Below are 12,167 nucleotides of genomic sequence, written 5' to 3'. Positions count from 1 at the left end.
AATTTACTTATTAACAATATCAACACTATCCCCAAAAAGGTATTCAACATTTTCACCCAGAACACTTTTAGGAACAACCTTAATAAGCAACCTTTGTATGTTACACATATAATGTATTTGAAAGATGAGTGAATGGAGTGCAGCACATTCCTATTGATATAGATAGGAGTATTTGAAACAATCTTATAATTAATGCACAAAAACTATACGTGCATACGTGGGCTGGGCGTATCAGTATAGTATTATAGGCATATATGGAGATCCGGTTGTCCAGAACCGCTGATCCAAACGGTATGCCTCTCTCTGAAGACGGGGGGGTGCCGCAACTGTGGCAATCTTCCTCCATTGTCCCGGTGCCTAAGAAAAGTCGCACCTTGTGACTACAGGCCAGTGGCTCTGACATCAAAGAGCATGAAGACCTTTGAGCGTCTGGTACTGAATCAACTGAGACCGATGGTGAGTGAATACCTCAACCCCCTTCAGTTTGCATACCAGGCGGACATTTGATGATGCCATCATCTACATGCTAAACAGGGCATTCACACACCTTGACACCCTGGGCAACACAGTCAGAATCATGTGTTTTTACTTCAACACTATCCAGCCACAACTGCTTGCTGAGAAGCTTGCGTTGATGATGTGGACCACGGCTTGGTGGCATGGATCACAGACTACCTCTCGGGCAGACCGCAGTATGTGAGACTGCAGGGTTGTCAGTCGGAGGTGCTGGTGAACAACACGCTGTCCCCAGGGCACAGTGCTGTCACCTTTCCTGTTCACCCTATACACATCTGACTTCCGATCAACTCCAAGACATGGCCCCTACAGAAGTTCTCAGATGACACTGCGGTGGTCAGCTGCATCTCAGGTGACAACACTGTTGAGCACGATAGCATGGCGAAGGACTTTGTGGACTGGAGCGAGGCAAACCGCCTCCGGCCCAATGCTAGCCAAGGATGATGGTGGTGGACTATGGCACGACCAAGAGGGTACCTCCGGTCCCCAGCACCATACTGTAAATGCTGAGGTGGTGGAGATTGTAGCCAACTACAAGTTTCTAGGAGTGCACCTGAACAGGTCGTTGGACTGGTCTGACATACTCTAATGTAGGAGCAGGCTGTTCTTCCTGAGAAGACTCCGATGTTTTGGCGTGTGCAACAGGATGCTGTAAATGGCTGGTGAGGAAGGTGGGCTCCGTCGTGGGGACCTCACTGGAGGGGTGGCTAAGGTGCGTACAGTGAGGAGGCTGGACGCCATCATGGCAAACACGTCCCTCTCCCTTCACAAGGATATAGTGGGGCATCCCAGGGTAGATTCACCTACCCCGGGTGGAACTGTTTGAGACTTGGCATGTCTTTTGTGCAGGTAGCTATGAGGATTTACAACGAGACACACGTTGGTCGCTCTGCCAGGTCAACTGTCTATAAAGAATACATCACATGGATGCACCTGGGACGTATCATCAGTGTTGTAGCCTGGGGTCATAGGGTGTTTCGGGTCTCGCAACATACACCCTCGTCCAGGTGACCCAGCCGGGGTTGATCAAGCCCCAACTTACGTCCCACGGACCCACGGTCAGTCCTATAGGGAAAGACAGGGCCACTCAGTCCGCTTCTCCGGAACTACTCTGCCGGAACTCGAGGAGGCTCTGGCACGTGGAGGGACTAGGCTCTGTGGGTGGCCTCCTGGCCGGGCTCCTCCTTCGTCTCACCAGGTCCAGGACCTGAGCACTGTACCAGATCCGCTGGACCAGATCCGCTGCAACACCCCAATCCAAACATCCAAGCAGTGATTGTACTGGTTGCACGGTTTGACAGGACACTGTAACCTGGTGTTGTTATTTTTCTGCATAGTGCAGGATAGTTTGTACAGGTGTATACTTTTGTTCTTTAGTGATGGTGCATCTTATTGTTATTTCTTACCTTTGTATTGCTGTATACATTCCTTACTCTGTATCTGTAACTTTGTAACTCTGACTGCTGTGCTGCCTCTGGGTGACTGAAATTCCCCTGTGCGATCAATAAAGGTATCTATCTATCCATTGTGCTTATATGTTGTCATCTGGACCCCTCATTGTTGGTGAGGCATCCTCACACCCACATAATCAGGTGCTACTGTGAGATCCAGTGTTGCCTCCCAAAGTTAATTTCAAGGACCCCCATAACCCTGAGGAACTAAATGGACCCATAAGGGTCTATTTGGTTCCATTTGTACACTCTCAGAGTTACACACCTGAAAGGGGCCTTTTGGAACCCCCTCAAGGAACCATGAGGGTACCACACTTTGAGACCCACTGGTGTGACAGAGTGTTTCCAGTGAGGCAACATGCACACTACTTCTGTTTGACCAGAATGGCACAGAGCCTTCATTCTGGTCAAACAGAAGTAGTGTGCATGTTGCCTCACTGGAAACACTCTGTTACACCAGTGGGTCTCAAAGTGTGGTACTCTAGCCTACTGGCTTATTATCTGTATCAATAGGGATATGCTCCACTCCATTTTTCTATTGTTTCAATAAAATTGTATGTGTAACATACATAGGTTGCTTTTTTTTAGGTTGTTGATAGTGGTCATATTGGTAATAAGCTAATTAGAGTGCTCTAGATAGATTTAATCATTAATCGGAGCATTCCAATGTGTTTCTAATGCTTAAAAAAAAACATAAAATCGACACCAAGTTTGCCAAAAGTGTCAAAGGTTAAGTTATAACTCGTTTTCACATAGCCACCATCTTGGAAATATGCATATTAGGGTTTCAGACACACCCAATCGTAATGATAAGCATTCCAATGTGTTTGCAATGGTCAAAAAACATGAAATAGACACCAAGTTTGTATTTATAGCTCATCTGGTTCAAAAGTTACAGCCAAAACCGTTTTACATGGCGGCCATTTTGGATTTGGCCCCTATGGCGACCCCAAAGGTCGCCCGCTCGGGCGCCCTAGCTAAATCATTAGAGCATGCCCTGGGCTACATCTGGGCCAAATTTGGTGCATTTAAGACTGATTAGCGCGAAAATGTCCCTAAGGCCCGGGACAATTGCTGAAATATTGTCCATATAGGTGATTATGCTAATAAAAGCTAATTACGCTAATTCTGAAAATTGCTCAACATATGCAAGTTAGCATCCGCCAGTTTCCACATGCTGGGGACCCATACTCAACATTTCTAACATAAAACCTTGGTGTACTCAACATTTCCGGGTTCACATTCTGGCAAGCGGACTATAATGGAGGGAGGGGAAGAGGGTTCCGGGGAGGGTCGCCGACCCTGGAGTCTTTGGGGAGGAGGTCGTTAGCGTAGTCAGCACAGTACACGCGGACGGCCGATGGCGTAGTCAGCACGGCACTCATGGACCGATATCCCCAGCAGGAACCTGAGAAGTGCGAGAGAGAGAGAAGGAGGGAGAGAGACGGGAGGGACATAGAAGGAGAAAAGGGAGTGGTGGAAGCACAACCTGTGGAGGTGAAAAGGGGTGGTGGAGGGATGCTGAAAACGTTATGAGCTTGAGTACGGATGTACGAAAGCGAATAAGGGGCTTCTGGGTAGTTCTGATAGGGTATAAATAGCGCCAGGTAGATTGGTGAGTGGGCGGAGTAAGTTGTGTTTCGCCGCCTCCTGAACATCTGAATTATCTGGCCATCTATTTGCCCTGAAAAGTCCAGGGGACACATAAATACTTGTTATAAAGATAAATCATATCTAGTGTGAACTGTGTGAAAAATATTTAAATAAAAAACATCCCTCCACATGGACTCTGCCCCCTCGTGGCGTTGCGTGCCTCTGTGACTTTTGTGCTTTTGACTTGCTTTTTTGTATTTTACTTACACCTAGAACCCCCATTCAAACTTTAAAATGTTCATCTTACTGTGGACATGTTTGCCTGAAAAGGAATCTTTGAAATGTTGCATAGTTTTAGAATTGTACTCCTTTAAAAGTTCAGAGATTCATAATGGAGGCCGATGGAAGCTTTTTGGACCTCAAAAAAACACTTTCACCTAGAAAGTCCATTCACACTTCAAAAAGTCCACCTTACTGTGGACATGCATCCTTGAGATGTTTTACTTTGAAATGATTTGTAGGTTTTGAAATATTTAACTTTAAGCAAAGAAAATATATGAACATATGTTTTTATATTATGCAACATATATGTTTATCATATATGTGGCATATACAAAATTGGCCGTCTGCATATAGGTCTTTATATATGTGGCATATATGTGGACATAGAAGAGACATATATTTCCTATATATGAACCTGAATATTGTAAATATGCAGCATATATTCTGCATGTAGGCCTACTTGCCATATATTGGCAAAAGAATAAAGGGGGAAAAAAAATGTCCGGCCATCAGGGGGAGCAAGTGACCCCCATGCCCCCCTAAAAATCGCCTATGGTAATGTATTATTCTCCTTTAATGCTTTCTAGAGGAAGAGAGAGAGAATAAAGAAACAGACCTAACCAGACAGGTTTGAACACCTTCCAAATAACCTGTCAGGATGTCATTTATTGACATAGTACACATGATATCTTTCAATTAATCAAACCTGTTGCAGGATGTTAACGCTATGTCCGTTGTGTCCCTCTGTCGGTGGAAAGAGGTAATTGTCAGAACTACAATAAACATGCCAGTGCCTGGTAACAGGTGGCCTGTGAACTGGCCTGCCAGGCAGGTGACGTGTTGTTCCACACCGTTTCTCTCCAAATCTGAGAGAGAGATCTTGAGCTCCTGTTCTATGAAAGAGCTTATTCATCTCTGTTCAAAAGGGAGTAAGACTGTCTGAGTCCAGGTCAAATGATTTAACTATATGTCCCTAAGTGCAACATTCAAGCATGTGGCCTGCACAAAATGATTACCCAAGCTTTTCTATCTGAAGTGTAACATTTGATTGCACACATCATTCTGTCAGTATGCAGTTATACCACACACAAATCTTTATTTATTTGAACTTTTAGATGGTATACCCACACGGAAAGGAAATATATGAACATATATGCCAATATATGGCAGGCATATATGTGCATATATGTTGATATATAGGGAATATATGTCTCGTATATAGCTCATATATGTTCACATATATGCCACAATCAGGTTCATGTATTTGCATATATGTCATAAATGCCTACATATATGCCTACATATATAGCTAATATATATTTGACTTTTTGCATATATGTCATACATAATGCCTATAGCTCATATCTCCCTTTTTTATTTGCAAGGTAATATGTGCATATCAGTCCAAAGTTATATAAGAAAATGTATTCATTATTGTATGTATTTCCATTCAATGTAGATTGTGGTTTGTGGATTGTGGAAGATATAACATAAAGACAATATTGTTTAATTAGGTCTGCTGCCAATCTTATTTATTTTAAAACACAACTAAAGACCTTTCTGTTTTCCACTGCCTTCTAGAGGCACAACAATTTAAAATGTTTTACATGATGTGAACATAATCATCATTATCAGTTATTATTATCATTAGTAGTTGTATCCATAATATATGTCTGTGTTCCAGTTATTAACATAGCCATTCATTATGTTCAGTTGCTCTATAATATCAAATCCGATATCAAATATATCAAAATCAAATAAGTTAACCAGTAAGTGTCCTTTCCAATACCAGAGTCTGGATTTCTCAATGGAAGAGTAGGGAGACCACCTCCCACCACTGCAGATTTTCTTGTTATATGGCATTAACATACAATACATAGATTGGTCAAAATATTTGTTTCATTCAATTTAATCCTGGATTGTAGGTTTAGCTTGTGAAAATGGCATAAATAACTGTGTCTGGAAAATCTGCCTGTTTCCTGGAGAAATCACAGTCAATTATGTTGGGGTCAGCTGTAAGAAAACAAACCTCAACATTAATTTAACATTTTTGATAACATTTTTATTATTCATGTAAACTTAATATTGTTGTACACTTTAGTTTGTCTAAAGTATTTCAAGGAGTATTTTAAACTGTCACTGTTAGCTCTACAAGTTTGTCAGTTCTATTGCTCATTGTTTGTGTGATGTGATGATGATAGGCCTATGCTGCATGGGTGTGCTTAAGAAAACACCTGTCCTGTGCTCATATGGCATGTAGAACATGTCACAACCAACTGAATGTATCTGAAACTTATTTCATGAAACAACGATTGAGTTAAAAACGCAATTCTTTCCGCATTTTTGTCGGATTGGTTTTCAGAAGGTTTAAATATTGTAGCATCCCTGGCCCTGGGTGAGTCAATGTACAGAGAAGGACTTCGCAGCATGCATCGGGCACACACTGATGTTTTTATTTTGCTAAATGGGTACATGTTCATTATGAATGATGTTTTATATTAATTTAGCCCTTTTATTTTGAAACATGAAGCCTACAGCTGTTACAAAACCACGGGTGACAGTAGGCTACTAAAACCACTTAAACCTTACATTCCCTATTCTGAGGCAAATAGTCTGCAAATAGCAGATCTGGCCTAAAAGCTTGATATGTGTTACGTTGCGAGGTGCGACATATGAGCTCGTAGATCAGCTAATTTTGGCAAAGAGTTTTGGTGTAGAGGGGAAAAAAAGTAGGGGGCCTAGTATAGAGCCCTCTGGGATTCCGGTCGACTAAGTATATAGGTTTAAGTGGTTAACTAAACATGTGACTATGTATGTGAAATAGAGTAGGCTGGCTGTGTAATTTGACTTTGACTCTCTGACCACCGCTCTGACTGCAACAATGGAAATGAAAAATGCAAAAGGCTTGGTTAACACATCTATTACTAGCAAGGCATAAAAAGGTGTGATTAATAAATAATCTGTATGATTTAAAAGTAAGATGAATAATAGAAGACATAGAAGAACATGGCTTAATATTTGATGCAGAGTCAGATGACCTCATTGACTCTGGAATGCTAACTCACAAGCTCTCAGTTAGTAAGACAAAGAGGACCTGGCTGTGGCACAAAATAGGTTAATAATTATTGAAACGTAAAGCGTATGCCAGTGCCACACTGTCCAAGTCCACATACAGTACACTGTATTGACTATTTCTATGCACAGCATTCGTGAAGTGACAATAGTCTATTTAAGTCTTGCACTTTGCACCTAACTGTGAGGTCATGTTGTCCCTGTTTGATACTTTAATCATGGATATGGCTTTGTGCCAATGTCACTTATTCCTATGCATTCATTGTTCTTCGCAAACTAACAGATTTTAAACACTGAGCAGTTTTTCAGCCACAAAAACAGAAATAAATCTAATAATTCTCCATATAATTACCAGCAATACCACAATGTAGAAAGTCCTGTATACAACATTTTACTTAAGAAAAAGTACAAATGCATTGCCATCAAAATATAAAGTACTCAAATATTTTTTTTTTTTTAAAGTCAAATTTGTTCGAAAATAGCAGTTTACAAGCTCACAAGGCGTCGCATTGTGACATGTGAGCTTGTGGATCGCCTATTTTCGAATAGCCGAAGTATAAAATAAAGCTATCAAATAATTGTAGTGGAGTAAAAAGTACAATATTTTCCATGAGATGTAGTGGAGTAGAAGTATCAGAAATTGGAAATACTCAAAGTAAAAGATGTACTTGAGTAAAAGTACTTTGTTACTTAACACCACTGGTGCCGGAAGGCCTGCCATAGGAAAGGACATGATTTAAGTCTCTCAAAGGAGGTTTTATGGTTTATTTGGTCCCTATGCTGAATGTTTGATCAAATGAGCATGTATTGTGTAACACATTTATTTCCGGGGGGGTTCCTTGCAAAATTTGTTGATAGAGCATCAAAATCTGTTTAGCCACTTTAACCCTACAGTATATACTGTATAGGCTATTTGAAAAAAGCCACTCTGCAATCTCACAACGCATCTCAATGCGAGGCTTTATAACCTTGTAGATATTTACAAAAATGTGGTTTTGAAACATTTTAACAACACAAATATTGTACGGGGGTACCTGGCACAAAAGTATTTTCAGATGGGAGTCTGTGGTCAAATACTTATTAATTTGAGGGTCCTTGACATGAAAAGGTTTGAGAACCTGATTCCAGAAGGAATTTGAGGTCTTGGTGTACTGTATGTGTCTCTTGTGCAGGTGATGAGTGATGCAGGTCTCACAGGACAGATTTGAAGGAGATGATCCTCTGTGCCACAGTATCTAGCCCCAACTAAAATCTGCAAAGTCACTCTCCTGCAGTGAAGGATAGAATGCGATTAAAGCTGATAAGGACAGGTGAGAGGAATGTGGAGTGACCGGGTCTACTGGTTGAAAGTAAAGAAGTGAAGCGATAAGGAATACTGATTGACAACTGAGCAATGTGTGAGTCGCTAATCTGAAGATGTTCTCTCTGGAATGAGGGTGTGGGTGTAATCATGACAATAGTGCCTGGTGCCTGGTGTCGAGTCGGTCGATATGCCCATATATAGGCATATATGTAGAGTGCATAAATGGGACACAGGTAGAGACAGGTAGAACAGGTACTCTGACAATGTGGGGCTGTCTGACTTTCAGTAGGAATAATGAATCATCTGATTATGGGTTTCTTGAAGAAATAAATAATATAATAGCCTATTGGACCAGACTCTAACCCAATTATTCAGTTGCAACCTGTCATCGATATTTGTTTCCGCCAGGAGACTATGGGTGCGTTCGGAAATTAAGCACTGAGCACACTGGCCCATATACAAACTAATAGGCGAGTGCGCTCCCGGTGCGCATTTCCGAACGCACCCTATGTTTTCGTTCTCGTCCTTCCGTGTGTCCACCAAGCTAACATTGGTCAAGCTTCACGTGACACGTGACAATATGTTGAAAGGGTGTGCTTTGATTGGCTAGCGAGACGCATGATGAAATAGAGTACTATAAATAGGTATGTCACTTCAAAAGATCATTTATATCTTTTGAAGTGAGGTAAGACAGGATTAATCAGGAACAGTACTGGCCAAGCTTGTAGATCGCTGTTTGAGCCGTGTGACACCGTCATATGACAAAGTATAAAATGGGGTTTTACTGCTTAACCCCTGTTAAGCAGTAAAAGAAAACGCTCCGGGGACAGTGACAGGTGGGGAGTTTGACTGGGGCGGTACACCTGTCAAACGGTAACGCAGGTGTCCTAAGGCGTTCTCAGGGAGGACAGAAACCTCTGGAAACTGGGGTCCCCCAGGGCTCTATCAGCTATAGTACTTCCATCTACATCAAATCTGTTCGCCGAAAATAGTCAATATGCTATTTTTGACAAATATTCAACCCAGAATAGAGGTGCTAGGTTCATGTGGTTAAGTGTCTGGTATGTTGAACAGCTTCAGGCTGTCCTGGAATGTACAGAGATCGTTATTTTTACAAGAACAAACAAGAACAACCAGCATCCATTACATGATTTATAGCTATTGTACTGTGGGTAATGTACTGGAATGTATTCCTCTGTCAATCAATTGGGGAAATGAGATAGGCTGCCCCAGTTATACTAGACCATACCCGTAGGGGAATATGAGCACTCAAAGTGTGCAGTTTTGCTTATGCGCTGAGAACAGACAGTTTATCGGGGATCGAAAGTGAGTTTGTACTGTCTAGTGCAGTGGTTCTCAAACGTTTTTATGTCAAGGACCCCCCAGTTTGAACACACACACGGGCGTCGCGCAAACACAAATAAAATGTACATTGTGACACGTTTAGGGCGCAGTTTGATCAAGACACTACCCAAGACACCTACCACCGTCCGTGAGGTTACTAGAATTATAGTAGGATGGAATCCTAAAATTGCCTAGATGGTGGACCGACGGTGGATGTCACAAATGTAACATCCATACTTGTGAGGCACACTGTTGCTCCGATCTGCACCAAACTTGGCACAAACACTGTTCAGGGGTCTACCATGAGATTTGTGAAATTTCTGAAAATTACCAGTGAACTTTTACATTGATCTTGGTGTGAATGTTTACTATATCTATAAGGCAACACTAATTTCTCCTCTATGGGATGCCAAGCCACTGAAGAACTCAACCAAACACATTTCAAACTAGAAAAAGTGCTCCTCGGAGCACAGGTCAGGTAGGTTATTGTGGCCTCCTGGTCCAAAAATGTGTTTTGCTAAATCAGACTTGCTGGTGGCGCTATAACAGGCCAATGTGAAAAGGGTGGCATTTCTTCCTCGCGAAGATACTGTGTACCGATTTCCTTGTTTTTTGGACAAAATCTGTAGGAGTAATATCAAAAAATGTTTTGCAAAAGTCGGCCTCATGGTGGCTATGAAAAATGTGGGGCATTAGCTGGTTGCAGACAGAAGGAAGGACGGACGGACGGACAGGGGGCAAAACATACTCTCTCGCCATGCCTTTCGGCCTGGCGGAGACAATTATTCTTGAGCGTGATAGCAGACACACACACACACACACACACACACACACACACACACACACACACACACACACACAGATATGCTCTTGTCTGACTTATTGGTTTTGGCACACAATGAAGTCCAAGCCCTTTGAAAGTCCAAGTGTTGGAAGTGTGTGTGTGTGTGTGTGTGTGTGTGTGTGTGTGTGTGTGTGTGTGTGTGTGTGTGTGTGTGTGTGTGTGTGTGTGTGTGGAAGGGGGAGGGGAGTAGCAAAGACATACAGAGCCACACCTTTGCTCCACCACACCTAACTTTCATTTACCCTACTTGAACAATAAACTACTTGGTGAAAATAGGGGGTGGGAGAGATATAACCAATGGCAACATTGGCACTTAACTATAGAGCGTGCCAAAAATCCTTAAGGGGGCGTCAACAAGTGTCTTTTGGTAGCGGCGGACATCTTTGAGGGGTAAAAACCAGGTTGACTTAACATTGCCCCCCTCAAGTATGTCTGCAGCTACTATGCCACGCCCCCCCGTGGTGACGAGTCGTTGGCACGCTCTATAAGCTTAAAAACCACTGCCAGCCTCAAGGTTTTGGGTTTAATCCAGCATGTTACCAAGTGCCAACCAATGAATCAATCACCTAACACTTAAACATTTGGCTCCAATATGACTCTCACATCAGCAATCACATACAAACAAATAAATCTAATGTATCATAACTGTCATCTTGTTTACCAATTTGTGTGAAGAAATGCATTTGCATAATAAAAGTCAGGATCAGGATTGTGTGATTTCAGTTAACTGACATTACATATAATTTGGACTTTTAATGGAGGCCAATATAAACATTTTTTAATTGACTTATGTTTAATACATGTTTTTTCAAGTAGGTTTAATTTTTTTTATACACAAAATATGACCCCCAAACCGGTTTCATTTGTTCTGCTAACAGAAACATTTGTTTCGTTAGCAGATGAAGAAATTATCACTGTTTTAGTTCCTACAAAACAAATGACGGTGCAATCTCCAGTGTAGATGTGGAAGGCACAGTCGTCACTTGCAGTCACTCCTTAAATGTGAGGAATCAATATTGAGCCCTTAAAATGTCTGTTTCAGAGTGAGTACCCAAGTGAGTGCCCTCATACTTGATTCATGTCTCAACAATTTAAGCAACGGTTCTTTCACCTGAGTGAAATCTTGCATCCATCTTTCCACCTCTGCACCTGAGTCAATGAGTGTCAGTAGGTTTCAGTGTGACTAATGCACTGGTTCTGGTTCATACATGCATGTTTCATGATGAAAACCAGATGGTTCCTCAATAGATTTTCTTTTTCCTTTGAGATGCCATTGATTTTTATTGTGAACAACGCCCCCATCCCCTATCCCCAAACACGCACACGCACACACACACACACACACACACACACACACACACACACACACACACACACACACACACACACACACACACACACACACACACACACACACACACACACGTCACACGCACACACACACACAATATGCAAACTGGAATCTCGCCAGACTAGAGCAGGGCAATGACACAATGCTATCTCCACCCAAGTCTCTCCTTGTCACTACCTGTTGCAGCTAAATGAGAAAGAGAATGCTCCCCTATATACCCGTTTATTTACACTGTGTACTGTACTGTACATTGCAAAGGATCATTTGTATCACTAAATGACAGCGGGGGTTTAAGAAGAGGCCCTTGTTCTGTTTGCACAGAATCATCTGAAGTAGTGGCTGGCGTGAACACACAATGAGTAACATGTACTGTGTCCTGCCCCTAGCAAAGTAAGCATTTTACATAAAAAC

Source organism: Gymnoscopelus microlampas (genome assembly GCF_963454915.1).
Source record: "Gymnoscopelus microlampas genome assembly, chromosome: 15".
Classification (NCBI taxonomy): Eukaryota; Metazoa; Chordata; class Actinopteri; order Myctophiformes; family Myctophidae; genus Gymnoscopelus; species Gymnoscopelus microlampas.
The sequence above is the reverse complement of the archived record's forward strand: the minus strand, read 5'-3'. Positions refer to the sequence as shown.